General features: G+C 42.1%; 1 non-coding gene across 1 annotated transcript; it reads left to right on the top strand.

The window, feature by feature from the left end:
• The first annotated feature begins 1,354 nt into the window (after positions 1-1,354).
• LOC131760709 (U6 spliceosomal RNA) lies at positions 1,355-1,460 on the top strand. Its single transcript, XR_009336808.1, has one exon. It is a non-coding gene; the product is annotated as a U6 spliceosomal RNA (small nuclear RNA).
• The last annotated feature ends 21,916 nt before the right edge of the window (positions 1,461-23,376 follow it).

Raw genomic sequence — 23,376 nt, 5'->3', positions numbered from 1 at the left:
GTCCTGTCTGGAAAGTAGAAAATGACCTAGTCTCCTCAATGAACTAATTACAAGGGAATGAAAAGAGGGCAGGGAAATCTATAAATCGAAGAGACCAAAAGAAATATCAACCACTTGCAATGTGTGAATCTTATTTAGATCCTAATTCAACTGGAAAAAAAATAGGAGACAATTGTGGAAATTTGAGCACTAACTGGATATTTGATGATGCTAAGAATTTTCTAATTTTTTCCTTGTAATAATGATATTAAGATTGTTCTTTTTAAAACTTCTTATCTTTTAGAAAGACATACATAAATATTTACAGGTGAAATGAAATGATTTGGGGGATGTGTTTTAAGTACTCTGGCAGAGAGAGTATAAATGAAACTAAAGCGGCCATGAGTTTATTTTGTGGCTGGGTGATAGATACCCAAGGGTTCCTTGTAGTATTATGTCCAATTTTGTAAATTTTTGAATTTGTAATAAAGACTTTTTAATGCAAGAAGTTCATAGAGTGGGTAATCATTGTATCTCAGTGAAGGTAGGTCATTTGAAAGGAGAGAACAGAGCAGGAAAATCCATTAACTGCATGTAAATCATCCAAAATGTATCTCTTTTTCTTTTTTCTTTCTTTCTTTTTTTTTTTGTCATTTTAGGCAGCCTCACTTTTGCTGGGACTGGATTACCTGTGAAACAAATGCTCCACTCAAAGTGTGGCATGCCAACAAAACTCTCCATCTGGAGAGGCTGCCAAGCCTTAACACAGGACACTGGCAGCCCAGGCCTCCTTCCCAGGCTAAAACAGCCTTTCTTAAAAGCTGGTCTAGGGGCTTCCCTGGTGGCGCAGTGGTTGAGAGTCCGCCTGCCGATGCAGGAGACACGGGTTCGTGCCCTGGTCCGGGAAGATCCCACATTCCGCGGAGCAACTAAGCTCGTGAGCCATGGCCGCTGGGCCTGCGTGTCCAGAGCCTGTGCTCCGCAACGGGAGAGGCCACAACAGTGAGAGGCCCGCATACCGCAAAAAAAAAAAAAAAAAAAAAAAAAAAAGCTGGTCTAAGGCATTCTGCCAACCCACAATCAGGTGGTGGGTACCCTTCTGGCATGTCCAATAACATACCTCAGATACTCAGGTAGCTCAGTCACCTCTTCTGCAAAGAATTCCCCTCTGACCTGTCTTGGTGGCGATCTCTCCCTCTCTAGATTTTAATAGTTACTTTTTCACCAGAAATTCCCTGCCTGTACTGCCTCTGTTTCTTCAGGCTTGTTTCTTTCAAATCACACACACACACACACACACACACACACACACACACACACACACACACACACACACACACACACACACGGTAGTGTCTTACAAGAATAGGCACCAGTGCTCACTTAGCAGCACATAGACTAAAGTTGGAACAATACAGACAGGATTAGCATGACCCCTGTGCAAAGATGACAGGAAAATTCGTGAAGCATTCCATATTTTTAAATGTTTTAAAAGAACAGGCACCACATACATATCACCTGCTGTGTCAGGCACTGCTCAGCCCTTTGCACTCAAACCTCACAATGACCCTGAGTGGAGATGTTATTATCCCATTTTATAGATGAGGAAATGGAGACAGAAACTGTAAGTAACTTAACCAAAGCCACACAGTTTGTAAAGGGCAAAGCTGGGACTTAAATCCAGGTCTATCTGCTTGCAAATCATGTTTATTTAACCACTGTGTCGAATTGCTTTCTTTAGCAGCAAAGTGGCTACTCAACCAGTGATTGCCAGAAGATACATGAATCTAGCTGAGGAATTCAGGCATGCTGCCCCTTGTCTCTCCTTCCACATCTGCATTAAGTCCCAATGCCAAACACCCTCTCTGCTCCATGTTATGGAGGCCAGAAGGATGCATTCCCCTGGGCCTGGAGGAACTATAAACACATCTGGAAGGAGGCCACTGCTGAGCAAACCAAACTCCCCTCAGAGTGTGGACAGGAGGGGGTGTCTATAAATAATCCTAAGAGTGCAAAGAGATTCTTTCCCCTAGGGCTCCCTTGGTGAAAGGTGGATGGTAATTGATGAGGCTACAGGGACATGCTAGGCCTTCTGCTCTTAGAACCAGGTGTGGTTATTTACAAAAAATGTCACTTTCCCATCCCTTCCTCCCCACCTCTGCCAGAGGCTTGGAGATCAACAAATATCAATTTACAGCTGCCCTGGGGCACACAGCGATGAGCCACCTGTACACCCGGCTACCTACAAACAAGACTTAGGCTCCTGCTCTGGCTGAGAGTTGCTTCCTCTTTGGAAATTTGGAAAGAGAGAGAGAATCACAGATTTCCTCCTTTCCAGGCAGAGAGAGGTCACCTGACCTCCCTCGAACCATATCACAAACCACCAAGTCAATAAAATCTGGAGTTCCCACATTGCCCAGCTCAGAGTGGGGAAATAAATAGACCGCTGGACCAGAAGTCAGAAGTGTGGATACTGACCCCAGATGGGCCATCTGTTAGCAATCAGTGTCTGAGTTCCAGCTCCTACATCTGTAAAATGGAGGTGAGTCTTCTGTCATGTGCCATGTACAAAGGTTTCTGAAAAGAATAAATTAAGCAATGCTGTTAAATAATCTGTACTGTGAGAGATCATCATTAGTATAGTCATTATCACAATGCAGTCCTGTGAGCCACCGTTAAGAGCGCCCAAGATATGTTCCAGGAAATACCTTAAAACTGTAGTGCCAGCACTCCCGTGGCCTTGCTGGTCAGTAACCAGCCCAAATTGCCTTGAAAATCATAAAAACCAAACATATGAATAAAATCTAGAGAATAAACAACAGTTTGCCCATGTGTAGACTAGATTTGGGGATTCTTTTACGTGGATTGTCAAAGGGCACTGTGCAGGATGGGAGGTTGAGTTTTGAAAGCATCCAGAAGGAAAATTTCATTTTAACAGTATCCCTTCCATTTTAAATAGAAAAATATGTCAGAGACAGAAACTCTGTAGGTCTTCTACTGTGCACTACAACAAATGCAATAACAATTCCATCTACTGCACCAGGAAGCCAAGGTATCATGGAGTTCACCAAGGATAGTATGGTACCCAGGCCTGACTTCCTGGAGAAGATGCCCATTATGGAGCCCATGACTCCTTGGGGTAGGAGCCCGAATCCCAGGATGGAAAATTGAGAATCTTATGTCAGCCAGCAGTCCTTACCACTATAGCCACGTTATTGAATTCTCTGTCCGTGGTGCTGGCTAAAGGAGTAAAACCATTTTAGTTGCTATTCTAGCTGTGCTGTCTCATCCTAAACCCTCCCTCCATATTGTCTCAATATCTCTAACTCCTCTCCAACCCCAAACCACTGACCAAGTTTAAGCATCATCTCTCACCTGGACCAGGACAATAGCTTCCTAACTGCTCTCATTCATTCATCAAATATCTATTGAGCACTAGCCATGTGCTGGGCACTGTCGTAGACCCGGAGAAAAGCAGTGAACAAAAGAAACAAAACGGCTGGCTCTCAGCTAGCTAACATTTCTAGGAAGCTCCGTGTCTAGTATCATTCTTTTATAGCCCATCCTCCATGTTAGCCAACAGAGAAATCTTTCAAAATCACAGATCTGACCATGGCCCTCCCAGGCTGGAAATCTTTCCCTGGTTCCTCATTCCTAAGTTTGAAGTTCAAGCTTCATGGCCCACAAGACCCTTCCAAACTTAGCCCCACCAAACCATGCAGCCTCATCTTCACCTTTTCCCTACCCCAGCATCCCTTTTATGGTGGAAAGAGCTTGGAACAAATAGCAGCAAGCATCAGTTGGCGCACCTGGAACTTGTGGACAGAGGATCAGCAGGTGTGCCCAGCCCCGTCCTCTTGGCATTCTGTGGAGAAGAATGTTTAGGCTGCAGCACAGCTGTGTATACAGTGGGTCATCAGAGGGCTCTACCCCTTGTTGTTCTCCATTTGTAAGGAGGAAATGTGAAAGTGTCTTTGCCCCAGGAAGGGGACAAAGGATAAGCATTTGGGAGTCAGGCACCAAGAGATGCAGGCTGAAATGCCAGGTGTGTGGAGGACTGCTGCACCTGGAGATACTGGGAGCCCCCATTCCAAGGGAAACTGAATTCAGGCACAGCTAACTCTGACCGAGGAGAGAGTAGAGCCTATCCAGGTCCCACAGGACTTGCAGCCTCTTCTGGGATTAGAGAATCATCCATCCTAGGTAACCCCAATGCCAGGAAACCCAGAGAGAGTCCCTGGTATCATTCATTTATCAGTTTCACCTGTTTCCAGCCACACCCACATCACAGCATATGGCCTCTCCTGAAGCCCCAGATACACAAACTCTTCATTCCCCAAGCATGCCAAACACTCTGATGCCTCCACACCTTTACACATGTGCTTCCTGGTACCTGTGGCACTTTGTCCCCTATCAATATGGAAAATTCTCCCCACAGATGTCAAAGAGAGCATCTGACAAAAGAGGTGGTTTATGTCATCATTCAAAGCCTTAATTCTCCCATCTGAGACCTCTGATCACCCCCATACATACATTGGGCAGAATTAAATTTCTCCCCCAAGGGGTCCTGCTAAACTTTGCTTCTTGCAATCTATTTCTCTACACACTGAATTATAAACTCCTCAATGTATGGAACATGCCTGCCATCTCTATATTCTACCTGCCACAGAGTAGGTAATAAGAGAATGTTTGTGGTAGATGTTGAATTGGAGTAGATACACCAAGCGTTCTCCTGTCATTACAGCCTTAGCACATGCTGATCCCTCAGCTTGGGAATGCTCTTCCAATCATTTCAAATGACTGGCTCCTTCCTATTCTGTAGGTCTCAGCTTCAATTTCACTTCCCTATAAATCAATATAAAATAAGTTACTTTCCACATGGCACCCTGCTTTCATCTCCATGGAATTTTCATAATTTATAATGTTCATTGTCTATCTCTTCTACTTGACTATAGGCTCCATGATGCATAGAACTGGGTCTATTTTATTCACCACTGTAGGGGAGGGGAAGGAGAAAAGTAGGTTAATCTTTAACTGTTTTTATGAAGGAAGCACATCTGGCCCAGAAAAAAAGCCAGGTTAATGAGTTTCTTTCTTCTGACCCAGCCCTGTACCACTCCCACTCCTACAGCAGGGCTTCTCCATTTTGCTGCATATTGGAATTACCTGGACAATTTTAAACATTACTGACACCTGGGTCCCACCACCAGGCATTCTGGTTCAATTATTAGGGGTATTGCCTGAATATGGTGAAGTTCGGTGCTTCTAATGTACAGCCAGGACTGGGAGTCACTGCCCTGTAGTGGGGTTTGCTCTCCTAGGTTTTTAAAGGCCTCCTGGGGTCATGACTGACAGCTTTGTCACCTGAGATCACTGTTGTCACCTGACAGGGAGAAGAAGCCCACAGCACCTCTGGCCACCTGAGCACCATCACCCGAGCTCCTTAGAGGAGATAATACGTGAGACATAATAGGTTCTGATGCTCCACCAAGAGGTTCCCAGTGATCAGATGGGATTGAGTAGACAGAGTTGGCTTGTCACAGAGAGGAGTTAAGGCAGTTGTTCCTTTGGGATGTGGCTACCAAAGCAGGATGGTCACCCAGCTGGACCTTTGCTTCTCCTTCCTTCCGATTTCTGTTCTCCCTCTGCCTAATCTGTCTTAGGTCACCTGGGTTAAACAGGTCTCTAGCCAGGTTCTCCCCGGTCTTGCAAGGGAGAAGTTGGCTGAAAGTCTTGTGTTTTATCTTGCATATAGTCCTCATTGTTTCAGAATACACATCTTTGAGTAGAGAAAAGTTGTCATCAGATCTATGCTTACAAAGAAAGCTCTGACAGTTGGATTCTTATTAGTAGTTTAATATCTTCCAGTCCACAAACTTTTACTGCATTTCCCCTAAATACCAATCACAGAGCTAGGGGCAGGAAATTTTTTAAATGAATAAGATGCAACCCCTTCTCTCCATGAGCTAGTGGGGGAAATAGGCTGGTAAAGGGGTCACTGTAGACAAAGGTGAAATGTGAAGCCAAGGATGATCCCAAGGCATCATGGGAGATACGGAAGTGATTCCTGAACTCAGCCATTGAGGATGGCCAGGAGTTGGCCAGGTGCAGGTGAAGAGGACTTCCGAGGCAGAGGGGTCAATGTGAACAAAGGCTAGTTGAACAAAGATGAGGGAACAAAGATGATTGAGAAAGGAAACTGCATTAAGAAGGGCAAGCCATTTTCAGTCCTGCTCAGAAGACACCCTCCTCTCTAGAAGGGCTCATTATATCAGTGATAAACCTTTCCATACCCTCCTACAGCTTTGGAGACCTTCAAGATGGTGGAGGAGTAAGACGTGGAGATCACCTTCCTCTCCATAAATACATCAAAAATACATCTACATGTAGAACAACTCCTACAGAACACCTACTGAATGCTGGCAGAAGACCTCAGACTTCCCAAAAGGCAAGAAAATCCCTATGTACCCAGGTAAGGCAAAAGAAGAAAGAAAAAACAGAGACAAAAGAATAGGGAATGAACCTGCACCTGTGGGAGGGAGCTGTGAAGGAGGAAAGGTTTCCAGACACTAGGAAGTGCCTTCACTGGCGGAGATGGGGGGTGGGTGGGGGGAAGCTTCGGAGCCACAGATGAGAGTGCAGCAACAGGGGTGTGGAGGGCAAAGGGGAGAGATTCCCACACAGAGGATTGGTGCCGACCAGCACTCACCAACCTGAGAGGCTTGTCTGCTCACCCGCCAGGGTGGGTTAAGGCTGGGAGTTGAGGCTCAGGCTTCAGAGATCAGACCCCGGGGAGATACCCCAGGTCTGACCCCCAGGCTGCAGGAAGACAGCCTGAAGGGGGCTAGTGCTCCAGAGCTAGCCAGGAGGGAGTCTGGGAAAAAGTCTGGACCTGCCAGAGAGGCAAGAGACCTTTGTTTTGGGATGCTCAAGGAGAGGGGATTCCTTCCCAGTGTGCCCACAGAAGGCAGAGCACTGCCTAAACTAGCTCCAGGGATGGGCATGAGCCGTGGCTATCAGCTCGGACCCCAGAGTTGGGCAGGAACCACTAAGGCTGTTGCTGCTGCCACCAAGAATTCTGTGTACAAGCGCAAGTCACTATCCACACCCTGCCAGGAGCATGTGCAGCCCACCACTGCCAGGGTCTCATGATCCAGGGACAACTTCCCTGGGACAGCACACAGCGTGCCTCAGGCTGTTGCAACGTCACACTGGCCTCTGCCGCCGCAGGCTCGCTGCGCGTTCCAATTATGACTACTGTACCCCTCCCTCCCCCCAGCCTGAGTGAGCAAGAGAGCCCTACTCAGCCTCTGCTTTAAGCCCCTCCTCTCTGGGTGGGGGGGAATAGACTCCTGAGGGAGGTCAACATGCAGAGGCAGGGCCACAACCAAAGCTGAACCCAAGGAGCTGTGTGAACAAAGAAGAGAAAGGGAAATTTCTCCATGCAGGCTCAGGAGCAGCAGATTAAATCCCCCCAATCAACTTGATGTACCCTGCATCTGAAGAATACCTGAATAGACAACAAATGTTCCCAAAATTGAGGTGGTGGACTTTGGGAGCAACTGTAGACTTGAGGTTTGCTTTCTGCATCTAATTGGTTTCCGGTTTTATGTTTATCTTAGCTTAGTATTTAGTGCTTATTATCACCAGTGGATTTGTTTATTGCTTTGGTTGCTCTCTTCCCTTTCTTCATATATATTTTTTTCTTCTCCTTTTTCTCTTTTTGTGAGTGTGTACATGTATGCTTCTTTGTGTGACTTTGTCTGTATAGGTTTGCTTTTACCCTTTGTCCTAGGGTTCTGTTTGGTTTTTTGTTTCTGTTTTTTTTTCTTTCTTCCTTTTCTTCTGAGCCATGTGGCTGGTAGGGTCTTGGTGCTCCAGCTGGATGTTGGGCGTGAGCCTCCAGAGTCCAGGACATTGGACCACCAGAAACCTCCTGACCTCACATAATATCAATTGACAAGAGCTCTCCCAGAGATCTTCATCTCAACACTAAGATACAGCTCCACCCAACAGCCAGCAAGCTCCAGTGCTGGACCCCGTATGTGAAACAACTATCAAGACAGAAACACAAACCCACCCATTAGCAGAGAGGCTGCCTAAAGTCATAATAAGTTCACAGACACTCCAAACTACACCACTGGACATGGCCCCACCCACCAGAAGGACAAGATACAGCCCTACCCACCAGAACACAGACACCAGTCCCCTCAACTGGGAAGCCTACACAAGCGACCGAACCAACCTCACCCATTGAGGGCAGAAAAATGTGAAAAAATAAATATGAACAGGCAAAAATAATGTGAACTATAACCTGCAACTTGTGAAAGGAGACGCAGTAATTTAAACAAAATGAGAAAACAGAGAAATATGCAGCAGATGAAGGAGCAAGGTAAAAACCCACCAGACCAAACAAATGAAGAGGAAATAGGCAGTCTACCGGAAAAAGAATTCAGAGTAATGATAGCAAAGATGATCAAAAATCTTGGAAATAGAATGGAGAAAATACAAGAAATGTTTAACAAGCACCAAGAAGAACTAAAGAGCAAATAAACAATGATGAACAACACAATAAGTGAAATTAAAAATTCTCTAGAAGGAATCAATTGCAGAATAACAGGCAGAAGAGCAGATAAGTGACCTAGAAGATAAAATAGTGGAAATAACTACCGCAGAGCAGAATAAAGAAAAAAGAATGAACAGAATTGAGGACAGTCTCAGAGATCTCTGGGACAATATTAAATGCACCAACATTCAAACTATAGGGGTGCCAGAAAAAGAAGAGAAAAAGAAAGGGACTGAGAAAATATTTCAAGAGATTACAGTTGAAAACTTCACTAATACGGGAAAGGAAATAGTCAATCAAGTCTAGGAAGCACAGAGAGTCCCATACAGGATAAATCCAAGGAGAAACATGCCAAGACACATATTAATCAAACTATCAAAAATTAAAAACAAAGAAAAAATATTAAAAGCAGCAAGGGAAAAGCAACAAATAACATACAAGGGAATCCCCATAAGGTTAACAGCTGATCTTTCAGCAGAAACTCTGCAAGCCAGAAGGGAGTGACAGGGCATATTTAAAGTGATGAAAGGGAAAAGCCTACAACCAAGATTACTCTACACAGAAAGGATCTCATTCAGATTCAACAGAGAAATTAAAATCTTTACAGACAAGCAAAAGTTAAGAGAATTCAGCACCACCAAACCAGCTTTACAACAAATGCTAAAGGAACTTCTCTAGGCAGGAAATACGAGAGAATGAAAAGACCTACAATAACAAACCTAAAACAATTAAGAAAATGGTAATAAGAACATGCATATCAATAATTACCTTAAATATAAATGGATTAAATGCTCCAACCAAAAGACATAGATTGGCTGAATGGATACAAAAACAAGACCTGTATATATGCTGTCTACAGGGGACCCACTTCAGACCTAGGGACACATACAGACTGAAAGTGAGGGGATGGAAGAAGATATTCCATGCAAATGGAAATCACAAGAAAGCTGGAGTAGCAATATTCATATCCGACAAAATAGACTTTAAAATAAAGACTATTACAAGACAAAAAGAAGGACACTACATAATGATCAAAGGATCGATCCAAGAAGAAGATATAACAATTGTAAATATTTATGCATCCAACATAGGGGCACCTCAATACATAAGGCAAATGCTAGCAGCCATAAAAGGGGAAATTGGCAGTAACACAATCATAATAGGGGACTTTAATACCCCACTTTCACCAATGCACAGATCATCCAAAATGAAAATAAATAAGGAAACACAAGCTTTAAAAGACACATTAGACCAGATAGAATTAATTGATATTTATAGAACATTCCATCCAAAAACAACAGAATACACTTTCTTCTCAAGTGCTCATGGAACACTCTCCAGGATAGGTCATATCTTGGGTCACAAATCAAGTCTTGGTAACTTTAAGAAAATTGAAATTGTATCAAGTATCTTTTATGACCACAAAGCTATGAGACTAGATATCAATTACAGGAAAAAAAATCTGTAAAAAATACAAACACATGGAGGCTAAACATTGCACTACTAAATAACAAAGAGATCATTGAAGAAATCAAAGAGGAAATCAAAAAATACCTAGAAACAAATGACAATGAAAACATGATGACCCAAAACCTATGGGATGCAGCAAATCAGTTCTAAGAGGGAAGTTTATAGCAATACAAGCCTACCTCAAGAAACAAGAAAACATCTCAAATAAACAACTTAAACTTACGCCTAAATCAATTAGAGAAAGAAAAAAAAGAACAACAACAAAAAGCCCAAGTTAGCAGAAGAAAAGAAATCATAAAGATCAGATCAGTAATAAATGAAAATAAAATGAAGGAAATGATAGCAAAGATCAATAAAACTAAAAGCTGGTTCTTTGAGAATATAAAGAAAATTGATTAATCATTAGCTGGGCTTATCAAGAAAAAAAGGAAGACTCAAATCAACAGAATTAAAAATGAAAAAGGAGAAGTAACAACCAACACTGCAGAAATACAATGAATCATGAGAGACTACTACAAGCAACTATATGCCAATAAAATGGACAACCTGGAAGAAATGGACAAATTCTTAGAAAAGTACAACCTTCCAAGACTGAACCAGGAAGAAATAGAAAATATGAACAGACCAATCACAAGCACTGAAATTGAAACTCTGATTAAAAATCTTCCGACAAACAAAAGCCCAGGACCAGATGTCTTCACAGGTGAATTCTATCAAACATTTAGAGAAGAGCTAACACCTATCCTTCTCAAACTCTTCCAAAATATAACAGAGGGAGGAACAATCCCAAACTCATTCTATGAGGCCACCGTCACCCTGAGACCAAAACCAGACAAAGATGTCACAAAAAAAGAAAACTACAGGCCAATATCACTGATGAACATAGATGCAAAAATCGTCAACAAAATACTAGCACACAGACTCCAACAGCATATTAAAAGGATCACACACCATGATTAAGCAGGGTTTATCCCAGGAATGCAAGAATTCTTCAATATATGTGAATCAATCAATGTGATACACCATATTAACAAACTGAAGGATAAAAACCATAAGATAATCTCAATAGATGCAGAAAAAGCTTTCGACAAAATTCAACACCCATTTATGATAAAATCTCTCCAGGAAGTGGGCATAGAGGGAATCCACCTCAACATAATAAAGGCCATATATGACAAACCCACAGCCATTCTCAATGGTGAAAAACTGAAACCATTTCCACTAAGATCAGGAACAACACAAGGTTGCCCACTCTCACCGCTGTTATTCAACATAGTTTTGGAAGTTTTAGCCGCAGCAATCAGAGAAGAAAAAGGAATCCAAATTGGAAAAGAAGAAGTAAAACTGCCACTGTTTGCAGATGACATGAAACTATAAATAGAGAATCCTAAAGATGGTACCAGAAAACTACTAGAGCTAATCAATGAATTTGGTAAAGTAGCAAGATAAAAAATTAATGCACAGAAATCTCTTGCCTTCTTACACACTAATGACGAAAAATCTGAAACAGAAATTAAGGAAACAATGCCATTTACCATTGAAATGAAAAGAATAAAATACCTAGGAATAAACCTTCTTAAAGAGACAAAAGACCTGTATGCAGAAAACTATAAGACACTGAAGAAAGAAATTAAAGATGATACAAACAGATGGAGAGATAGACCATGTTCTCAGATTGGAAGAATCAACACTGTGAAAATGACTCTATTACCCAACGTAAGCTACAGATTCAATGCAATCCCTATCAAGCTACCAATGGCATTTTTCACAGAACTAGAACAAAAAATTTTGCAATTTGTATGGAAATACAAAAGACCTCGAATAGCCAAAGCAATCTTGAGAAAGAAAAACAGAGCTGAAGGAATCAGGCTCCCTGACTTCAGATTATACTACAAAGCTACAGTAATCAAGGCAGTATGGTACTGGCACAAAAACAGAAATATAGATCAATGGAACAGGATAGAAAGCCCAGAGATAAACCCATGCACATATGGTCACCTTATCTTTGATAAAGGAGGCAAGAACATACAATGGAGAAAAGACAGCCTCTTCAGTAAGTGCTGCTTGGAAAACTGGACAGCTACATGTAAAAGAATGAAATTAGAACACTCCCTAACATCATACACAAAAATAAACTCAAAATGGATTAAAGACCTAAATGTAAGGCCAGACACTATAAAACTCTTAGAGGAAAACATAGGCAGTACACTCTATGACATAAATCACAGCAAGATCCTTTTTGACCCATCTCCTAGAGAAATGGAAATAAAAACAAAAATAAACAAATGGGACCTAATGAAACTTAAAAGCTTTTGCACAGCAAAGGAAACCATAAACAAGATGAAAAAACAACCCTCAGAATGGGAGAAAATATTTGCAAATGAAGCAACTGACAAAGGATTAATCTCCAAAATATACAAGCAGCTCATGCAGCTCAATATCAAAAAAACAAACAACCTGGGCTTCCCTGGTGGCTCAGTGGTTGAGAGTCCGCCTGCCGATGGAGGCGGCATGCATTCGTGCCCCAGTCCGTGAAGATACCACATGCCGCGGAGTGGCTGGGCCCGGGAGCTATGGCCGCTGAGCCTGTGCGTCCGGAGCCTGTGCTCCGCAACGGGAGAGGCCACAACGGTGAGAGGCCCGCGTACCGCAAACAACAACAACAACAACAACAACAACAAAAAAAAAGCCCAACAGAAAAATGGGTGGAAGACCTAAATAGACATTTCTCCAAAGAAGATATATAGATTGCCAACAAACACATGAAAGAATGCTCAACATCATTAATCATTAGAGAAATGCAAATAAAAACTACAATGATATATCATCTCACACCGGTCAGAATGGCAATCGTCAAAAAATCTACAAACAATAAATGCTGGAGACAGTGTGGAGAAAAGGGAACTCTCTTGTGATGTTGGTGGGAATGTAAATTGATACAGTCACTATGGAGAACAGTATGGAGGTTTCTTAAAAAACTAAAAACAGAACTATCATACTACCCAGCAATCCCACTACTGGGCATATACCCTGAGAAAACCATGATTCAAAAAGATTCATGTACCACAATGCTCATTGCAGCTCTATTTACAGTAGCCATGACATGAAAGCAACCTAAGTGTCCATCGACAGTTGAATGCATAGAGAAGATGTGGCACATATATACAATGGAATATTACTCAGCCATAAAAAGAAACGAAATTGAGTTATTTGTAGTGAGGTGGATTTACCTAGAGACTGTCATACAGAGTGAAGCAAGTCAGAAGGAGAAAAACAAATACCATATGCTAACACATATATATGGAATCTAAAAAAACAAAAGGTTCTGAAGAAGCTAGGGGCAGGACAGGAATAAAGACGCAGATGTAGAGAATGGACTTGAGGACATGGGGAGGGGAAGGGTAAGCTGGGAAGAAGTGAGAGAGTGGCATGGACATATATACACTACCAAATGTAAAATAGATAGCTAGTGGGAAGCAGCTGTATAGCACAGGGAGATCAGCTCGGTGGTTTGTGACCACCTAGAGGGGTGGGATAGGGAGGGTGGGAGGGAGATGCAAGAGGGAGGGGATATGGGGATATATGTATGCGTATAGCTGATTCACTTTGTTATACAGCAGAAACTAACACAACAATGTTAAGCAATTATACTCCAATAAAGATGTTAAGAAACAAAGAAGGGCAAACCGTAAGGTGTTGTAGGGCATAGCATATGTGAAAGGAGTCACAATAGCAAATGCTAATACAGTGCTTTTACTGTATGGCTTGCACTATTCTCTGTGTGTATACATTTATTTTATTTTTACTTTATTTTATTTTTTAATTTACTCACTTCATTCTCACAGCAACCTAATGAGATTAGATGATCATCCCCATTTTACAGATGAGAAAATCAAGTCACAGGCAGTATAAGCAACTGCCACAAATCACACAGCAAGTGACAGAGCCAGGATTTGTACCAAGACAGGCTGCTCTGGAGCATACACTCTTAACTGCCATGTTCCACTACCTTTGTGATAGATTATTGCAATAAGCCATGCTTAAGGAGATTGGATGTTATCATGGAGGCAAAAAGAGCCCCTGAAGAATTTTATGCAGAGAGAGGGACCATCACACACAGAGTAGAGGGCGCAGATTTGAGGGAAGGAGTAGCCCTTAGAAGATTGATAGTAGAACGAGAGAAAGAGAAGTCTGAACCAGGGCCATTGTACTAAGGGTGGAATGGAGAAGATGAATTTGAGGAAAATTCTGGCATTTGAATTAACAGGATTTTGTGATTGAACAGAGTTGGGCATATGGGGTGGAGTCAAGAATGTAACCCAGAGTTCTAATTTGGATGGAAAACAGAGTTAAGGGAGAGGGATGATAGTCAGTTTTGGACAGGCTGAGTTTGGGGTGTCTGTGGGCACCAGTGGGGATGGAGGGCAGGCAGCTGGACATGTGGACACTTCTACAGGGGCAGTGTGGCCAACATCTTTGTATGAGTGGAATGGAGGAGGGGGTGAGGATAAATGCTACAGTAAGTCCCATAGCCTATGTATCCCCATACCTCTGAGTACCTCTCCAAAAAATGGGTTGTCAGCATCTATCACTTGTAAGCCTCTCCAAGATACTGACACATTCATTTTTAGCCAACGTTCAGCTATTTCTCTACAAGCAGGCAAAGTTAGATTTTTACTTATCAAACTCTATTCATTATTCTAATTTAACTTCTCTGCAACCAGAGTTAGAAGCTGTTTTTAAGTGGAAGGTTATCCTGATCTGAAAGACACAATTGCTTCATACCATCATGACAGGTCAATTTTAGAATACAAGGGGCTGATAGCATAACTTCCAGGCTCATTTCTGAGAGCTCAAACTCATTCCAGTGGTTTAGGGCCTCTCAGGCAGTTTGCTTAAGTAGCAAAACTCCTTTGAAAGCTGTTGCAGATTCAGGTCAGGGCATCTTAGCCAAAGAAATGGCCCCCAAATACTGATTACCTCCTGGTGTTCTCTATAGCTTTCCCCATTTCAGTGGAAGACAGGAAAAGTGGCTTCTGTGCAGTAGACAGGGCTGTCTATGTGCTCCATTCCCAAAGCCAATCCCAGGAAGCCACTTCCTTCTGAGTTGGCCTCCAGTCAGCTCAGCCACTCCATCTCATCTCTGTCTGTCACCCTTTTAGTCCCCACTCATCACACCAGGAAAACAAATCAATATTAACCCTGCCACTGAAAACCATGGTATCTCATCTTGTACCACAAAACTTTGTCATTGGTTCAGCCTGAACTCTCCCTCACCCATCTTTACTTTTAAACAGATGTAGAAACACTCAAAGTGGTGGGAAGAAGGTAACATTCTATCAGGTGTATGTTACCATGATTGCTAGTTTTCTATACAATAAGCACTCTCCCTTCCTGTTCTGTAGGGGGCAGCAAAATGCCCAGCTAGCAGACTGGAGGGGTCTCAACAAGAGGTAAGTGGCCACGGCTTCTTACTCAGCTGATAGTAAATACCTTTTGTCCCTTCATCCTTTCTCTTCTTCCTGCTGGCATATTGAGGTGACAGCTGGAGCTCCCCAGCCCTAGCTGCTGACCTCCAGACTTCTTTTACAAGTCAGAAAACAACTTGATAATGTGTTTGAGCCAGGGTATTTGAGTTTCAGTTCCTAGCAACTCTGCTACTATGAGTCCCTCTGAGACCATGGAAAATAAGGAGACCTAGAATGGCCTTCCCCAGCCTTGGCAGATGTTTCTTTGAGTACAGTCACTAGAGCACTGTGTTGTCATTCCATTATGTGTGCTTGTCTTCCACCCTAAATAGTGAGTTCCTTGAAGGCAAACACTTATTCACAGTTATATAGCAGCACCTTGCAAATGTATGTTGAATGAACAAGTAGAAACTGCACTGGGGTCTTGTATTGATGACTGAGTCCAGGGAATTGGCTAATTGATGACGCCATGCACCGTCAGCCTTGTATGCAGGATGCTGCCATTGTTACCAAAATGCAAAAGCCACCAGGCCCATTATCTCCACGCAGTGGTTGCTGAATCAATACATCCTTGGGATGAGAAGAAACCCTTCTTAAGCATTCAAATATTCTGCCATGGTTAGTCAACTCAACAAAAATGCATCATATATCTTTGCAGACTAGTCCACTTTTTTCATTAAATTTTTATGGAGGATCTTCCAGCACATGATAATTAAGCTTAACATCTGCTTTGTGAGTTAAATGTCCTCATTGCCCCCATTCTACTGATGAGAAGCTTGAGATCCAGAGGTTGAAATGACTTGCCCAAGGTCATGTGCCATTCCAGGTAAGGCAGGGATCTGAACCCAGCTCTGCCTACACTATTGCTAGTTACCTTGCTGCCTTTCTATTTCATAGCCATTTTAGATCTGAGGCTGAGATGGTCTCAGTTACAAAAGGGAAAACATGGGGCATGGAAGGAGACCTTTGCTTCTGGCCCTGTGATCTCTAGGCTCTTCCAGCTCCAAGTGGAGAAACAGGGGTGGGGAAGGAGAAAGGCCATGAGCCACTGGCAGTCCAAAGCCTCAGAGTCCCTCCTAATACCTGAAAATGTATGCAATTGCCCAAATTAAAATCGATATGCTGCTTGGCTGGAAGGCTGCACAATTGTTTTTGAAGCTGGGTATATTATGTTCTAAATGTTTAATCTGGCAGAGGCCATAAACGACGAGTTCCAGGCCATTTGGAGCTTATATTGCCAACAAGATGTTCTCGGAGGCAGCTAAAACCAAAAAAAATGACAGCAATCCTAACAAAATGGCACAGAAAAATTGATCTGGTTCAGACATGGATGCTAGGCAGCAATTTGGGGTGAAAGAGACTCCTTCTTTGACAGGAGAAAGTCAGTGATAAAAGCAAAATTGTCAGCCGTCAGATCTCGCTTCCTGACGCTTGGGGAGGCTTCCCTGAGATGGCAAGAAAACTCAATATAGCCAAGGCAGACATGTTGATTTGTGGCACCAGACAATCAAGAAAGGCAATCCTACCCTCCAGATATTAAGAGATGACCATTTAGCTTATATAAGTCTGATGCACGGCATGCCCCAGGCAGCACATCCTCCCAACCCAAAGCCTGCAGCCGAAGTAAACACATATATATTCCCAGCCAGGGATCCTCCTCTCAAGGAGGGAATGTATAGTATGGTGGCTAAATGCTCAGGCCTAAGTTTCACAGAGATGTGGATTCAAATCCCAGCTTTTCTACCTACTGAGCACATGCCTCTTTGTACTCTGTCTAGGCCTCTGTTTCCTCATCTAGTCTATTCCTCTGAGGAAAAGGAGTACTGGTCTACCAGCACTGCGGTGAGAATTAAATCAATAATTGGCACTGTCGATGGTATAGAGTAAGTGTTGAATAAATGTGAGCTGTTCATATTGTTTCTCAGCACACCAAAGAGCATGGATCAGGCATAACAATATTTAAATGCCAGGCAAGGTCACAACCCAGCTTCTCCTTTCTGTACTGCAGGAATTAGGCACATTCTTAGCAATGAACTGTGTCTGGCATCTCTTAGTTACTATTATGCCAAGGGTGTGGCCTGAGGGCTTCAGAGAAGGGCGGAACTTGAGCTTGAAACAAGCTCACTGAAATGTACCCAGGGTTTATCAGATTGAACCCTCCTTCCAGAAATATCCTCAGGGGATGAAGATCATCACAGACTGTACCCTCATTACATGCCAGACACTATATCAAGCACTTCACAGCTATTTACACTGATTTCTCACAGCACTGTGAACTAACTGAGGCACAGAGAGGGTAGCAAATTTGCCCACGGTCACACAGCAGCCTTGGAAGGAGGCAGAAACCACGGGTTTTCCAAATTTGGATTTCTAAATCCAGTATTCATTCCACCACATCACAGCTGTGCCTTTATTTATAGAAGCATAAATAAGATTGCAAAGGAAATGTTTAGCTTGCTTAAGAAAGCCAACAGTTTTTGAGTCTATAAAATTAATTTAACCCATCTGTCTACAGAAACTTACTGCATTAATTACAAATGTTGTTACCTGTTCAGTTAAAAAAGAACAAATATGTAAAATTTCTACTTGTAATGTGATATTATGTCAATAGTGCACATCACCTAGCTTTTTTCACTGAGAGACATCACTGTGTAGTAGAAAATATGGGAGCTTTGAAGTCTGAGAAATGGGTTCAAATCCTGGCTCTACCACACACAAGTTCTGTGGTTTTGGACAAGCTCCTCAACGTCACAAAACCTCAATTTCCTCATATGTAAAAGGCAGTTATTAATACCAATTTCAGTGTTGCTTGGAGGAGTAAATGAGATAGTATACCTAATTAAATAAGGAACCTAATACGATGCCTGGTACCTAGCCGATTCTAAATAATGGGAAGATATAATTATTCCTAAGAAATAACAATACTTCTGTAAAATATCCTCCAATTCAGACATAGTACTAGTTCAAATAAGTAAGTTTCACTAAAAGCAGCCTTCTGATAAGCCAGAAGTTCCACTTCCAAGAATCCAGTCAAAGAAAATGCTCACATCTGCAGAGAAAGATATGTGTGTGATATTAATTACACATGGTTTATAATAGTGGGAAAATGGGAAACAACCTATGTATGTATCAAAAGAGGAATGGTTAAACAAATTTTGATTTATCTATATCAGAGCAAACTTTTCCTATAAAGAGCCATAAACAATTTTAGCCTCTGTGGGCCACATAGCCTATGTCACAACTACTCAGCTCTGTTGTTGTAGCAGTAATCACTCAGAAAATGTGTAAAAGAATGGACATGGCCATGTCTTTAAGAAAAAAACCACTTTATTTACAAAAACGTATGGAAGGCCAGATTTGACTTCAGTGTTTTCTGGCCTCTGATGTGTATGATTGAATACTATGCACCATTAAAAAATAAATAAAGTAGACCTGCATGTATTTAGACAGAAAGATATTCACAAGGACTCCTAAAAATCATAATCATAAGAAAAAGGTAAAAATGCAATAAAAATTGGGAGAAGAATATGAATAGGCAATTCATAAAGGAGAAAATTCAAGTAGCCAGCTTGAAAAGTTGTTCAACTGTCTAATTGATTAACTTTTCCAAATGCAAACTAATATAAGAAGATTCTATTTTTTACTCATCAGATCTGCAAGAATTAAAACACTGACAAAATCAAGTGTTGATGATACTGTAGAGAAAACAGTACTCTCATACACCACTGGGAGAAATATAAAGAGGACAATCACTTTGGATAGTTTCTTGGCAGTCTATTAAAAACTGCAAATGTGTATATCCCATGATCCAGCATTTCCTCTTCCTGGGTCTCTCCCCACAGGGAACCAGTTTCACATGTATGCAAGAAGACTGGATAAGAAAACTAAATGAAACATTATCATAGCAAGAAATTGAAAGTGACCTAAAGGTCCACCAGTAATGGAATGGATAAATATGCAATACACTCATGTGACAGAATGTGATTCAGCAGTTAAAAGGGATAAAACAAATCTATGTTAATGAACGTAGCTAGATCTCAGAAATACAATACCAAGTTTCAGAACAGTCCTTGCAATATGACACAAATTGTGTAAGCATGTGGACACAAACAACACTACACATTCACCATGGGTACATGTGCATGTGTGCAAATGTATTTAAAATCTGGAAAGCTACACATTAACTGACGCAGTGGTTATCTCAAGCCATAGAGAAGAAGATCAGGATTAAAAGTGGTGGTCAAAGAAGACTTTAGCTTTACCTATAATGTTCAAACTTTTTGAAAAGAATGTGTCTATGTATTATGCTATAATTAAAATAAATTTAACAAAAACATTGTTCATGATATATTACATGAATAGCAAGTTACAAAGCCATATATATTTTATGATGGCATTTTATTTTTTAAAGTATTATGAATTGTGCTTGTGTGTATGTGTCTGTTTGTCTGTCTGTCTGGATGGGTATATACCAAATAGTTAACAGGTCGTATGGTTGTGGAATGGGAATTGGGGTCTGGGGAAGGAGAATATATTAGTCATTTTGCTCAGGCTGCTATAACAAAACACCACAGACTGAATAGCTTAAACAACAGAGGTTTATTTCTCACAGTTCTGGAAGCTGGAAGTACAAGATCTAGGTGCCAGCAAATATGGTTTCCGGTGAGGGTTCTCTTCCTGGCAGGTAGGTGGCTGTCTTCTTGCTATGTTCTCACATGGCCTTTTCCTCACTGCGTGCCCCCAGTGGAGTGAGGGGTGAAACAGGCAGAAGGATGGAGCTCTGAGGACACTAACCCTATCTGATTAGGGGCCACCCTTATGACCTCATTTTAACCTTAATTAACCTTGGAAGTCCATCTCCAAATACAGCTATGCTAAGGATTGGGGCTCCAACACATGAATTTTGGAGGGAACACAAACATTCAGTCCATGATAGATACTTTCCCTCTATGGATGAGAGTACAGTGTGGAAAACTACTGCAGCTGGATTGGCTAGGACCTAACCCCAGCTGTGCCACTTCAGAGCTGCCTGGCCATGGGAAAGTCAACCTCAGTTTCTTCATCTGACAAATCAGGATAATAACATTATCTAATATGGTGCTTACTATGTGCCAGGTACTCATGTATATATGTATTACCTCATTTAACCCTCACTTTAACCCTATGAGGTGGGATCATATCCCCATTTTAGAGATGAGGAAACTGAAGTTCAGTGACTTACCCAAGTCACAACACTAGAACATGGCAGAGCTGGCTCCAGAGACCACAATCTTGAGTCATAATCAGTAGTCTAAGTGTAAGTTATTGCTATTTTCACTTTATATAATATATACAAACATGTATAAATTTTCTAATCCTTGAATTTTATAACTTAGAAGATACGTGTATACTGTGTATGTATACATATATATATGGAGTATTAGTTTCCTATTGCTGCTGTAACAAATTGCCACAAACTTAGTGCTTAAAACAATAAAAATTTATTTTCTACAGTTATGAAGGTCAGAAGGTCACCATCGAGGTGGTGACATCACTGTTTTCCTTCTGGGGACTGTAGAGGAGAATCCGTTTCTTTGCCCCTTCCAGCTTCTAGAGGACACCTACATTCCTGACACATGGTCTCTTTCTCCATCTTCAAAGCACATCACTCCACCCTCTGGCTCCATCACCACATCTCCTTTTCCTGACTCTGACTCCTCCTGCATCCCACTTGTAAGGACTTTATCATTACATTGGGCCTACCTGGATAGTCCAAGATCATCTCCCTACCTTGAGATCCTTAAATTAAACATCTACAAAGTCCCTTTTGCCATGTAAGGTTACATGTTCACAGATTCCAGGGATTAGGAAGTGATCATCTTTGGGGGCCATTATACTGTCTAATATTTCTCTATATATACATATATACACATACATATATATATACAGTTTAATGGAGGAAATCTGACATATAATCCACATTATATAATATATACTGATTAACAGCACATATGCCTTCACAGCACATTAGACATAAACTATATTTCCATATATATACTTTTTTAATGGAAGAAATCTGAGTTCAAGAAAAGAGAATCTGGCTGAACCTCCTGCCCAGGAGATAGGGGGCCCAAGGAGCTCAGGTCTCATGTCTGCCCGTGTGGTTGGGAATCACTGATCTAACCCAACATAGCAAGTCAGAAAAAAAGTGGTGACTCACTGGACACACAAGTCCACTGGCCCCACAGCACTGCAGATGTTTGATCTGGGACAATAGGAGTCCACCTCCACCAGTAGGTCCGGCAAGCAGATGCAGATAGAGCCCAAGGGCTGCTTGTCCAGCCTGGTCCCAGGGCTGGATCTGCATCAATTCTGACACAGCTCTCCGACACCTCACTGCTCAGGCTTTGGCAATGTCTCCTAAAATAGCTTTACTCTAACCAACCTAAGCACTAAACCTTCTGCTCCAGAACAGAAGAGAGCCTTGCAGTTTCCTTGAAAAATCCTTGCATCTGGCGTTCGGCTGTAAGAGACTCAATAGTGTCCCTAAGTCGATTCTATTTCTTCCTGAAAACACTCCCCATGCAATCCCATGCATTTTAATTTCCAATCAGCAATGCTTTGTCAAGGTAACCGTGGTGCTGTTGAGTGACAAGTCTCAGCGGCTGCTATACAGACCCTCAATTACCTCCCAGCTGAGTCTGTTTCAAGAGACCGTCTACAGTTCTGAATTATACACGCCCCGCCCCCCCCACCCCATGCTGTGTTACCTGGACTGACCCAGCTCCTTCCATGCGTGAGCCCCACCAGGATATTCTTTTGCTTTGACTTTCAGTCTCTGCCAGACCCTTTTCCAGTAGTTAAAGAGATAAATATGGTAGATCGGTAAACACGGTCAACTCACAATCCGTCACTCTAGCTGCACCGGGCAGATGAATCCAGGCCACAACAGGAGGGCAGAAGGGGAAGGTCAGAAGCCAGAGAAGCCAGTCTTCATGCATGCCCTGCTGCTGAAAACTGGTCAAGAGAGAGGCAGGTGACACCCAAGTGCCATCTGGGGCATGAGGCTTGAGCAGACTGAGACAACGTCCCTGTCACTAACCCTGTCACCACACCTTGAGCAAGCCACTCCTATTTACTGAGTCTGAGTTTCCTTAATAGATCAGTTTATGGGGCAATTAACATCCGGGTAACAGCCCATGGCACTGTCACTTGCATTTATTACAGATCATCATTAAGATTTCTTCCAGGGGCTTCCCTGGTGGCGCAGTGGTTGAGAGTCCGCCTGCCGATGCAGGGGATACGGGTTCGTGCCCCGGTGCGGGAGGATCCCACATGCCGCGGAGCGGCTGGGCCCGTGAGCCATGGCCGCTGAGCCTGCGCGTCCGGAGCCTGTGCCCCGCAACGGGAGAGGCCACAACAGTGAGAGGCCCGCGTACCACAAAAAAAAAAAAAAAAAAAAAAAAAAAAAAAAAAAAAAAAAAAAAAAAAACAAAAAAAAGATTTCTTCCAGCTCAAAGAATCTACAACATTTTATTGAGGTAGCTCTAAATTATGCATGGAAAAAAAAAAAGAACCTAGACCATGATTTTTTTAATCAAAATTGTTCAAAATGAGAAGTCTGTACCACTGACAATTTTCAGTGTTGGTCAAGAATGTGATTGTTTAAACATGTTTTCCATTCCTTCATTCTTATGCAAATCTTTTAAAGGAAATGAGTGTTGAAAACTGACAAACAGTATATTCTATCTGAAGTCAACTTGAAATTCCTGTCCTGTAAGACATAACACACCTCTGGATACTATAAGCCATGTGACTGAGGGTTTCCCTTCCTTATTTTAAATATGATTTGTATCTATCAAATGTAACACGTTGTCGCAGGGCCCAAGACATAGCAGCATAGAAAAGAGAAGG

The sequence above is a fragment of the Kogia breviceps genome, chromosome 7, assembly GCF_026419965.1.
Source record: "Kogia breviceps isolate mKogBre1 chromosome 7, mKogBre1 haplotype 1, whole genome shotgun sequence".
NCBI lineage: Eukaryota > Metazoa > Chordata > Mammalia > Artiodactyla > Physeteridae > Kogia > Kogia breviceps.
This window is presented reverse-complemented; position numbering and strand designations above follow the sequence as displayed.